Source organism: Ictalurus furcatus, chromosome 6 (assembly GCF_023375685.1).
Source record: "Ictalurus furcatus strain D&B chromosome 6, Billie_1.0, whole genome shotgun sequence".
Taxonomy (NCBI): domain Eukaryota; kingdom Metazoa; phylum Chordata; class Actinopteri; order Siluriformes; family Ictaluridae; genus Ictalurus; species Ictalurus furcatus.
In genome coordinates this window covers 27,330,936-27,339,872 of record NC_071260.1, presented here as the reverse complement: position 1 = coordinate 27,339,872, position 8,937 = coordinate 27,330,936, and positions in this window count along the sequence as shown.

Below are 8,937 nucleotides of genomic sequence, written 5' to 3'. Positions count from 1 at the left end.
TTGTCCTGCCGGTCGGCCAGAGACGGTGTTTTTTTCCCTCACAAAAGCTCCCTCAAATTATGAACTAAATTAAGAAAAGAGGGGTTTTAGAGTTTTTAGGTCTCAAATAAAATTAAAACTGCATGCAGAATATATGTGTATATTGTAGTGTGTTTTGTCTTGAGCAGAGTGTTTGCAAGCCTGCAGTGTCTAGGTTTAAAATGGAGTCAGATTGGATACTGAGAAATGTGGTTTGACACTCAAGGCCTAACGGTGTTATTTTACAGTGTACTTGCTGAACTGCTGAAGTAAGTGATTATGTGAGGTTCTAAGAGTGAACCCAGTGTTGGGCCCAAGAAATCCTAAGCAAGGTCACACAAGAGGCGTGTTGAAGTGTGAAATAATTTGGGGTGTACGTCTTTTATTGTTAAATGTTATATGTGCTGGTTGCTGGTTATATGTGCTGAATGCTGAATGTGCTGATTGATGTTTGAGAATTTTATGTGCGCTGAATGTTGGTTTAAGAATTTTTTTCTTGCTTACTTCTGTGTAGTTTACTCTTGTTTTATTGTTATTATTTTATTTTTTACACGATTATTTTTGTTGAGTGATTGATCCTAGTTTGGGGGCTGTACGCTCGTGGTCTTCTTTTCTTGAGTGAGTTTCTGGCAGGCTGGCCACGTGACTCTGATCCATCCATGGCTCTCTGTGGGAGTGATCTGTATCAATTGCCACTGACCCAAAAGTATCATAAACTCCACATTGATCCGAGCAGAAAAACGCTCCAAATCTGTTGAGTCAGTGTGTCTGATTTCTTCATTTTTTAGTGACGTTCTCCTGTGGTAAGGATCATGGTGTCGTGGGGTTCGATACTACAGCAGTGCACAGTTGTTGGATTCTACCCGGTGAGTGAGTGTTGGAAATGAGTTGAGCGTTCCGGGAGCCTTACATTAGGAAGATATCACTCTGTTACTATATGTGACTGAATGATAACTAGAATAAGGTGTGTTTGTGAATGAGCTCCATAAAATAAGGAGACAGGTGTGTTTTATAAGCTCTGAAAATTAGTTTTGGAGACAAGTGTGAGTGAAGGCCTCAGTGTGTGTGTGTGTGTTCTTATCTGCATGGGCATGCCTGCATCGGCACGCCTGCATCTGTCTGAAGGAATGAGTGGGAAGAAGAAAAAAAAAAAAACACTGTGTGTGTGTGTGATCTTCAGATTGAGCTGGGTAACACAGAACTTTGAGAGATATTTATTCTTTTTCATTGAATGTTTAAAGCTTGTTTGGGTGATTTGTACAGACTGTGGGGTGTGAGTCCGTTGGGACTGTTTGTATTATAATAATTACTTTGGTATCAATAACTGCTGTGAGTGTTTTAAAAATTGTGGAGCAGTCAAAAACTTGACATTGTAAATTTTTTGGACATCTGCCAGATTGGGTAAATCACTTAGAACTTCTAGACCTGTAATATATAAAAACATTCCCAGATTGCGTGATCCAGAAAAGGAGACTGGGTCCATTACAATTGAAAGTCTCTTTGTGCTGTAGCTGTGATTGTGCTGTGAATTGGATGCAGGTGTGTTTGTAGGCCTCAGGGGGTCATCCTCCTCCCCATACCACACAGTGACTGTTAAGCTTCCTGGACGTTATCAACTACGGTCTTCAGTGGATCACTGATTGCTCTTTCATGACCAAATCCTGAGAGTCGGGTGTTCTAAGGAAAAGCCTGAGATTGAATGGACTTATGCTCTGCACCTGTACTACGGCTGGCAAACTACAAAAAAGACTTTCTCTTATATGTGACAGAGAGGGGGAGCTGCTGCGGGGGTCCCGGCTCAGGAGTATGGGGGCGCTTACAGGACTTTAGCGTATTTATCGAAGACATTGGATTTGGTGGCACAAGGATTACCAGCATGTTTGCGTGCTATGGCTGGAGCTGCTCTCTTAGAGCAGACTACTCGGAAAATGGCTCTCACACATTGATCTTACACTCATCACACCAGGTCACTTCCATTTTGAATTATATCCACATGCAACACATGACAGCTCAACAAAGAACAGGATATGAGGTTATTCTTTGTGTCACTCAAAATGTAACTATTAAACCTACTAGTGTGCCTAACACACCAATTGTAGTGTTGTATTGCCTAATTAATTCTGTTGAGCCAGTCACTGAGAACACTCAGGATTGCCTAGCCAAAATTCATATTTCCTCGAGCCTAAGTTTGAACTTTTTAGACGTTCCATCTGAAAGATTTTGTGTCTGAAATTTCACAAACATTATGAGCACCCCTGCTCTGCCCAATTGGCTGAATTAAAAGCAATCACTACAGAGTGCGAACTGGTTAAGGGTAGAATTAATATATAGATACTGACTCTGCTTATGCCCATGAAGTGTGTCATCTGTTTGGAGTTGTTTGAAAGTGTTGAAATGCCACTTTAACATACCGAACAAATAGTTTAATTGATTTCTGATTGTACCTACTGCACTTCTCACTGTATGAATTTCAGATGCGCATGGTTTTAACCAGTGCACGAGAGATAAGTTATGGGAAAGATAAAACAACAAGAGGACTGGTTCTGTACTTGCAGGCAATGGTGGATAATTTTTTTAACTTACAGGCAATGGTGGATAATAATCTGAGTGTGAAATTTGTGCTCAAAACAATGTCAGAAAGGGAAATCAGTAACAATAGGGCACATATTAATGCCAGAAGGGCAATTTAAGCACTTGGTGATAGACAGCTTTAGCAGATGGAGTGAGGCAACACCATCAGCAGACCAAACTGCAGGAGCAGTGATTAAATTGATCTCTCCGGGCGACCAAATAAACGGCCAATCATATCGGCTGTTCAATGGGTAGCTTGGTTGTGGTGGAGAGGCACCTATGGCTCAAGTTCCTCAGGATTCCAGTTCCTCAAGTGAGGACGAAGAAGAGGCTTGATGAACCATGCCCTGGGTGTAAGTGCTAGCCTAAACCTTTCCCCAAGGGTGGCCCCCTGCGATATGCAAAGTATCTGGGTTGAAGACAAACATTGCTAAGACATCCCCTAAGAAAGGATGTGATGGATTTTTTATTTTTCTGCTTTTTCTATTAAGATATAATCAAGTGTGTTTAGGGACAGGGTGATCACTGTCTGATATATCATTGTAATCAAACTGAGAAAATTGTTTTGTATTTATGTTTATCAGTCTATACTTGTATCAGCTATATGTGCTTAATCAACTGTGTATTCTACATAACCGTGACAACCACAGGCAAGTGCTAAAACAAATGCATGCTCACACTTACAAATACCGTCTTGATTTTTGTGGTTTGGGAAAGGGAGACAGAATCTTTTACTCCTTTCTAGGGACTGGGGCTTCAGTAAAGACTAAATCAGGGGTATCTCCAAATAGAAGTCTCTTCTAGCACAAACCCTGCAGGCCTCTTTTAGACAGCTGACGAGGAAGAAACACTTCACCTTCCAGCACAAATCCAAGTCCATGAAGAAACGGCTTCAGAAGAAGATCAGTGTTTTGGAATGTCCCAGTCAGAGTGGAATAAAATTGCTAAATAAAGATGTGCTAAGTCAGGAGACTCTTACCCCCAAATACTGAGCACTGTATTACAAATAAAAGAGGCTTTATCATTAGTTTAGAGGTGTGCATACTTATGCAACCAGGTTATTGTTATTCCATTTTTTCTTCTTCTTTTTTCCTCCTAAAACTTTATTTGTTTTTCACTTGACTGTTGCTGGCTGGTGTATCAGATTAAAGGTGGAAAAAGATCTGATTAATCTTTCTTTCATTTTTTACATCACAAAAACATGCTGTTTTAAAGGGGTTGTGTAAACTTTTTTTTTTTTTTTTTAAATGTCCACTGCATTTCCACATGTGATGTTTTACAAATTTGATTACCATTCATTCATTTTCACATTTGATTTTTTACACAATTTATTATCACAAGCCAACATTTTGAAAATAAGAGGGAGTCAGGAATGCTAACTGAAGAGAATAAGATTTCTCACAGAAACACAATGTACAGAGTACTGATACAGAGCACGGGGCGGCTCTGGCTCAGGTGATAGAGCGGGTTGTCCACTATTTGTAGGGTTGGCGGTTTGATTCCCGGCCCACGTGAGTCTACATGCCGAAGTGTCCTTGGGCAAGACACTGAAGTTGCTCCTGATGGCAAGTTAGCGCCTTGAATGGCAGCTCTGCTACCATTAGTGTGCGAGTGTGTGTGAATGGGTGAATGAGACACAGTGTAAAGCGCTTATTTACTGATGAGTGGTAATTTCAAACACCACATCCATATAGGGAAGATAGTGGCCTCGGTGGCAGTACAGTACAGTACATACTGAGTTGCAGTATGTGACTGTGATGTCATACTGTACTGCAGTATGTACTGTACTGTACTGCAGAAATACAATTAAATATCCAATGATTGCCACTAGCAGTTGGCTGATGACAAGATCTTCCCAGTATAGCTTAGAGGACCAATCGGATCGCAGATCACATCCACCACCAAAGTACTAATCGTTTACAAACACTGTTCCTTCAGTACATTTATTCATCTTCAATACATAAATCAAACAATATCAGTGTGTGCGAGACAGTGACCCCTGGTGGTACATCATGAGATCGAGCTACCCTATGTGTATCCTTTAGTACCCATATAGCAACAAGACAGTTCGTGTATTATAGATTTTACAGATACCCTGACCCTGACCAGAATAACTGACTAAGGATGAAAGAATGAATAAATGAAGAGTTTTACAGACGTTCCTCATTACGTTCATTCATCTTTAACAAACTCTTTATTCTGGTGAGGGTCACGGCAGATTCTGAGTCTCTGGCACCATGAGACACACACATTCACAAACTTTCACACCTAGGGTCAAGTTACCAGAACCCAGAGGAAACACCTGGGGAGAATACATGAAAGTCTGCACAGACATCAATTTGAGGTCTGGATCAAACCCAGGAAAGCAGTGGGGATCATTTGTAGGCTTAAGCTTTACCTTTATAACTGCCTCCACATTTATGTGATATTTGTCCCCACTGCATTTTGAAACTTTTTTCACTTTGACTGGGAGAAATGTTACATGACCCGTCAGCTTAAATATCAGAAACTAGAAAGGTGTTCATTTGCGTCAGAAAGCTGCCTGTCTGCACTGTTTTAATTCAAACTGAATGTTTGATGCAGCTCTTTCTTTTTTGTTGTTGTTGATGCTAAATAAAAGAAATCCCAAAATCAAAGTAGTAACTCCTGCTTTGCAATTAAAACACAAGTTCCTTTCTCTGCATCATCTTTAGAAAAGGTCTACGGAAAAAAAACAGTATAAATATAAATGTTCCCTAACTTTTTTTTTGGAGAAGGCTATCACTGCATTTTGTTTTCACACAGATGTCATTAAAGCTACATTAAAACTTCTAGAGTTTTGAAATAAATATGTTTAAAAACTAGAAACTCCCTCTGTATGTGTGTATTTATCATTGTAAATTTCCTGGGGGTGATGTCTTTGTAATTCAGGTTTGACGATAAGGGGCAGTATTTTTGCTGTTTATAAGACTGCACTCTACTGACTGAGATCCAGTTCATCCAATTGGTGACTGGAGCATTCTGGGCCTTGTGTCCTAAACTGGAGGAGTGACTCTAACAGATTCCAGGAATAAAAACATGATTTTCAATCCAGAAGAGTGAAACTGATCTCTGGTTACATTTTTATCAAGTGCTGTTAATTAACTCGTAGTCAGTATTTAAACAGAAGTGATCTTTATCTGCTGTTTTTGCTGTAAGTGATGAGTGTAACAGGTCATACCTGTCTCTCTAAAACCCCTCCTATTAAGGAAGTACAGAGTCTGAGATGATTGCAGTCCTTTTGCAGTGTTCTGCTCTGGTGAGTTTAGTTCCCTTTCAAAGGGAACTTCAGCGTTGCGTTTAGCATAATAGTATGGGAGCGTCTTTGCGCGCGACCGGTATCTGAAGCTTGTGTAAAATCATGCCTCTATTTATAGGCCTGCCATGATCAGGTGATGTGGCAATTAAGCAAGTGGCGTGATATATATATGGGACCTGTGAACCACGCCGCCAGCCTTATTATCTTCAGCGAAACTGCATGTCAGTTGTTCGTGTGACAAAAAGACACTTCATTTCTCCTCTATATTTTTCTCAAAATCTCTAAACTTTTTTATCCCTTTTTAAAAGAAAAGAAAAGAGAAAAAAGAATGAGCGAGAAACAATTCAGAAAGTGTGTTACGCCTTGCTCCCGTTTCATCACGGGAGGAGACGAACACGCTTTCACGCTTTTTATATATGGGATTCTACTACGATGAGGGCGTTCCTATCCCCAACATGCGTAGGATCAATGCTATCAACTTTGAGCAAGATAAAGCTGGGTCTGGGCATCCTCTCCAGTCTCTACGAGAGACTGTTGGGCCTTATAGCAACAGCAGCCAATGTCATACCATTGGGCCTATTGCACATGAGACCGTTTCAGTGGTGGCTGAAAAGTCAGGGGTTTCATCCGAGGATGAAACCTCTGAGAGTAATCAGTGTCACGCGGCGATGCCTACTTGCTATGAGTATTTGGAGGTGTCCCCAGTTTCTAGCCTCGGGTCACACTACGGGCGTCTCCTTATCGCAAGACGGTAATGACAGACGCCTCCCTCATGGGCTGGGTTGCAGTCTTAGATGGCTGTCCAACTCACGGTCTTTGGGGTGGCCCTAATCTGGAGTGGCATATAAATCGCCTAGAGATGCGGGCCGTATTCCTAGCACTGAAATTCTTTCTTCCTCAGTTGAGAGGTCACCATGTGTAAGTGGTGTCAGACAATACAGCGGTGGTCTCATATATCAACCACCAGGGAGGGTTACGTTCACGCCCCCTGTTCAGGCAGGCGCAACTAATCCTTCTATGGGCAGAGGGAAAGTTCTTGTCAGTGAGTGCAATGTACATTCTGGGCAGCCGGAATGTGGGGGCAGACATCCTGTCAAGGCAGGGGCTGAGGCCCAGGGGTTGGAGGCTCCATCCACAAGTGGTGGAGTCCATATTGCGGAGGTTTGGACAAGCAGAAGTGGATGTGTTTGCCTCCGAGGAGACAACACACTGCCCGCTGTGGTTCACCCTCACTCCTCCCACACCATTGGAACTGGACGCCATGGTGCACATGTGGCCAAGGTCACGTCTATATGCTATTCCCCGATCGCTCTCCTCCCACAAGTTCTAGCGAGAGATTGCCAAGACTGTCTACGTCTGCTGCTAGTAGCACCTTATTGGCCAGCTCGAATATGGTTCTCGGAGATAATATCCCTGCTCGATGGTACTCCTTGGGAGATTCCCCTCCACAGGGATCTACTGTCTCAAGCCGGAGGGCTGATTTATCACTCTTGGCCAGAACTATGGAAACTGTGGGTCTGGCCCCTGAAGGGCAACAGGTCATAGATTCTGGTCTCACAACTGAGGTTGTAGAGACCATAAATGCTAGAGCACAATCCACAAGGAAATTGTATGTGCTCAAGGCGGCTTTTTGTCTTGTGGTGTGAGGAACGTCAGCTAGACCCAGTGAACTGTGCAATAGCTACAGTCCTGGAGTTCTTACAAGGGCATTTCTCAGCGGGGTTGGCTCCTTCTACAATCAGGGTTTGCATGGCCGACATTTCAGCCAGCGACACCCCTGTTGATGGAGCCGCTGTGGGGCAACATCCTCTAACGGCTGAGGCCCATCTGCAGGCTGCGCATACCTTCCTGGGACCTTTCTGTGGTCTTGGAAGGTCTGTCAGGGGCCCCATTTGAGCCCTTAGAGTCAGCCTCTGAGAAGCTTCTGACTCTAAAGGTAGCTCTTCTGCTGGCCCTGACATCTCTCAAGCGAGTGGGAGATCCAAAAGCTCTGTCTGCTGCCCCTTCCTGCCTTGACTTTGCCCCTGGATTAGCCAAGGCCTTCCTGTATCCTAGGCCAGATTATATTCCTAAAGTACCAAACAGCTGCTGCCCACCCTTTGGTGTTGCAGGCTTTCTGCCCTCCTCTGTTCCTCACACTGGAGCAAGAGAGGATGCACCTGCTGTGTCCAGTAAGGGCTCTCTGTACTTATGTCCACCGCTCCAGCCAGTGGCATAAGTCGGAGCAGCTGCTGGGCTGCTTTGGTGGCGACAGTAGAGGTGATGCTGTGTCAAATCAGTGCATCTCTAATTGGATAGTGGAAGCAATCTCTATTGCTTATGAGGCGCGTGGTCTCGCTACGCCTCTGGATAAAGGCTCATTCCACTAGGGCGGTCGCCTTCTCGAAGGCTTTGTCCAAAGGGGTATCCTTATAGGATGTGTGTGCTACTGCAGGGTGGTCTATGCCACACACATTCATTCTTTATTACAGCCTGGATATTGATTCCACCCCGGGTTTGAGTGTCTTGCAATGCCCCTCGGGCTTGGGTCATACCCTCGGTATGACAGAGTGGGTATTCTCATTGCCATACATTTATGCTAAACGCAACATCGAAGTTCCCTTTGAAAAGGAACGTCTGGGTTACGCATGTAACCCTGTTGCCTGAGAAGGGAACGAGACGTTGCTTAGCTTTGTCATACCAGGGCAGGCCTGTGAATTGCGTCTTCGTGTAATTGTAAAAATGAATGTGTATTATATACAGCTCAGGGAATGTAATTAGGAATCTTACTAAATCTTCCATTAATTGATTACAAATTAGACGTACAAATACCAGCTCCATGGATGTACCACTCACCCAGTGACTGGACAGATTCTTGTTTACACCTTTTCCATTGCATTCATTTTTATTATACCACAGAGCTGTTGAATTCTTGATTCTGATTGATCAGAAGGTGTTGATTCATTTTTTGTTACACTATTGTGACAATAGTGCTGACTGTAATTCGAACCACAGGCTTATATTAATGCACTTGTGCTCATTTCTATACTAAAAGCTAATTCAAAGGGAGGACAGTTCCACATAATTTAGGT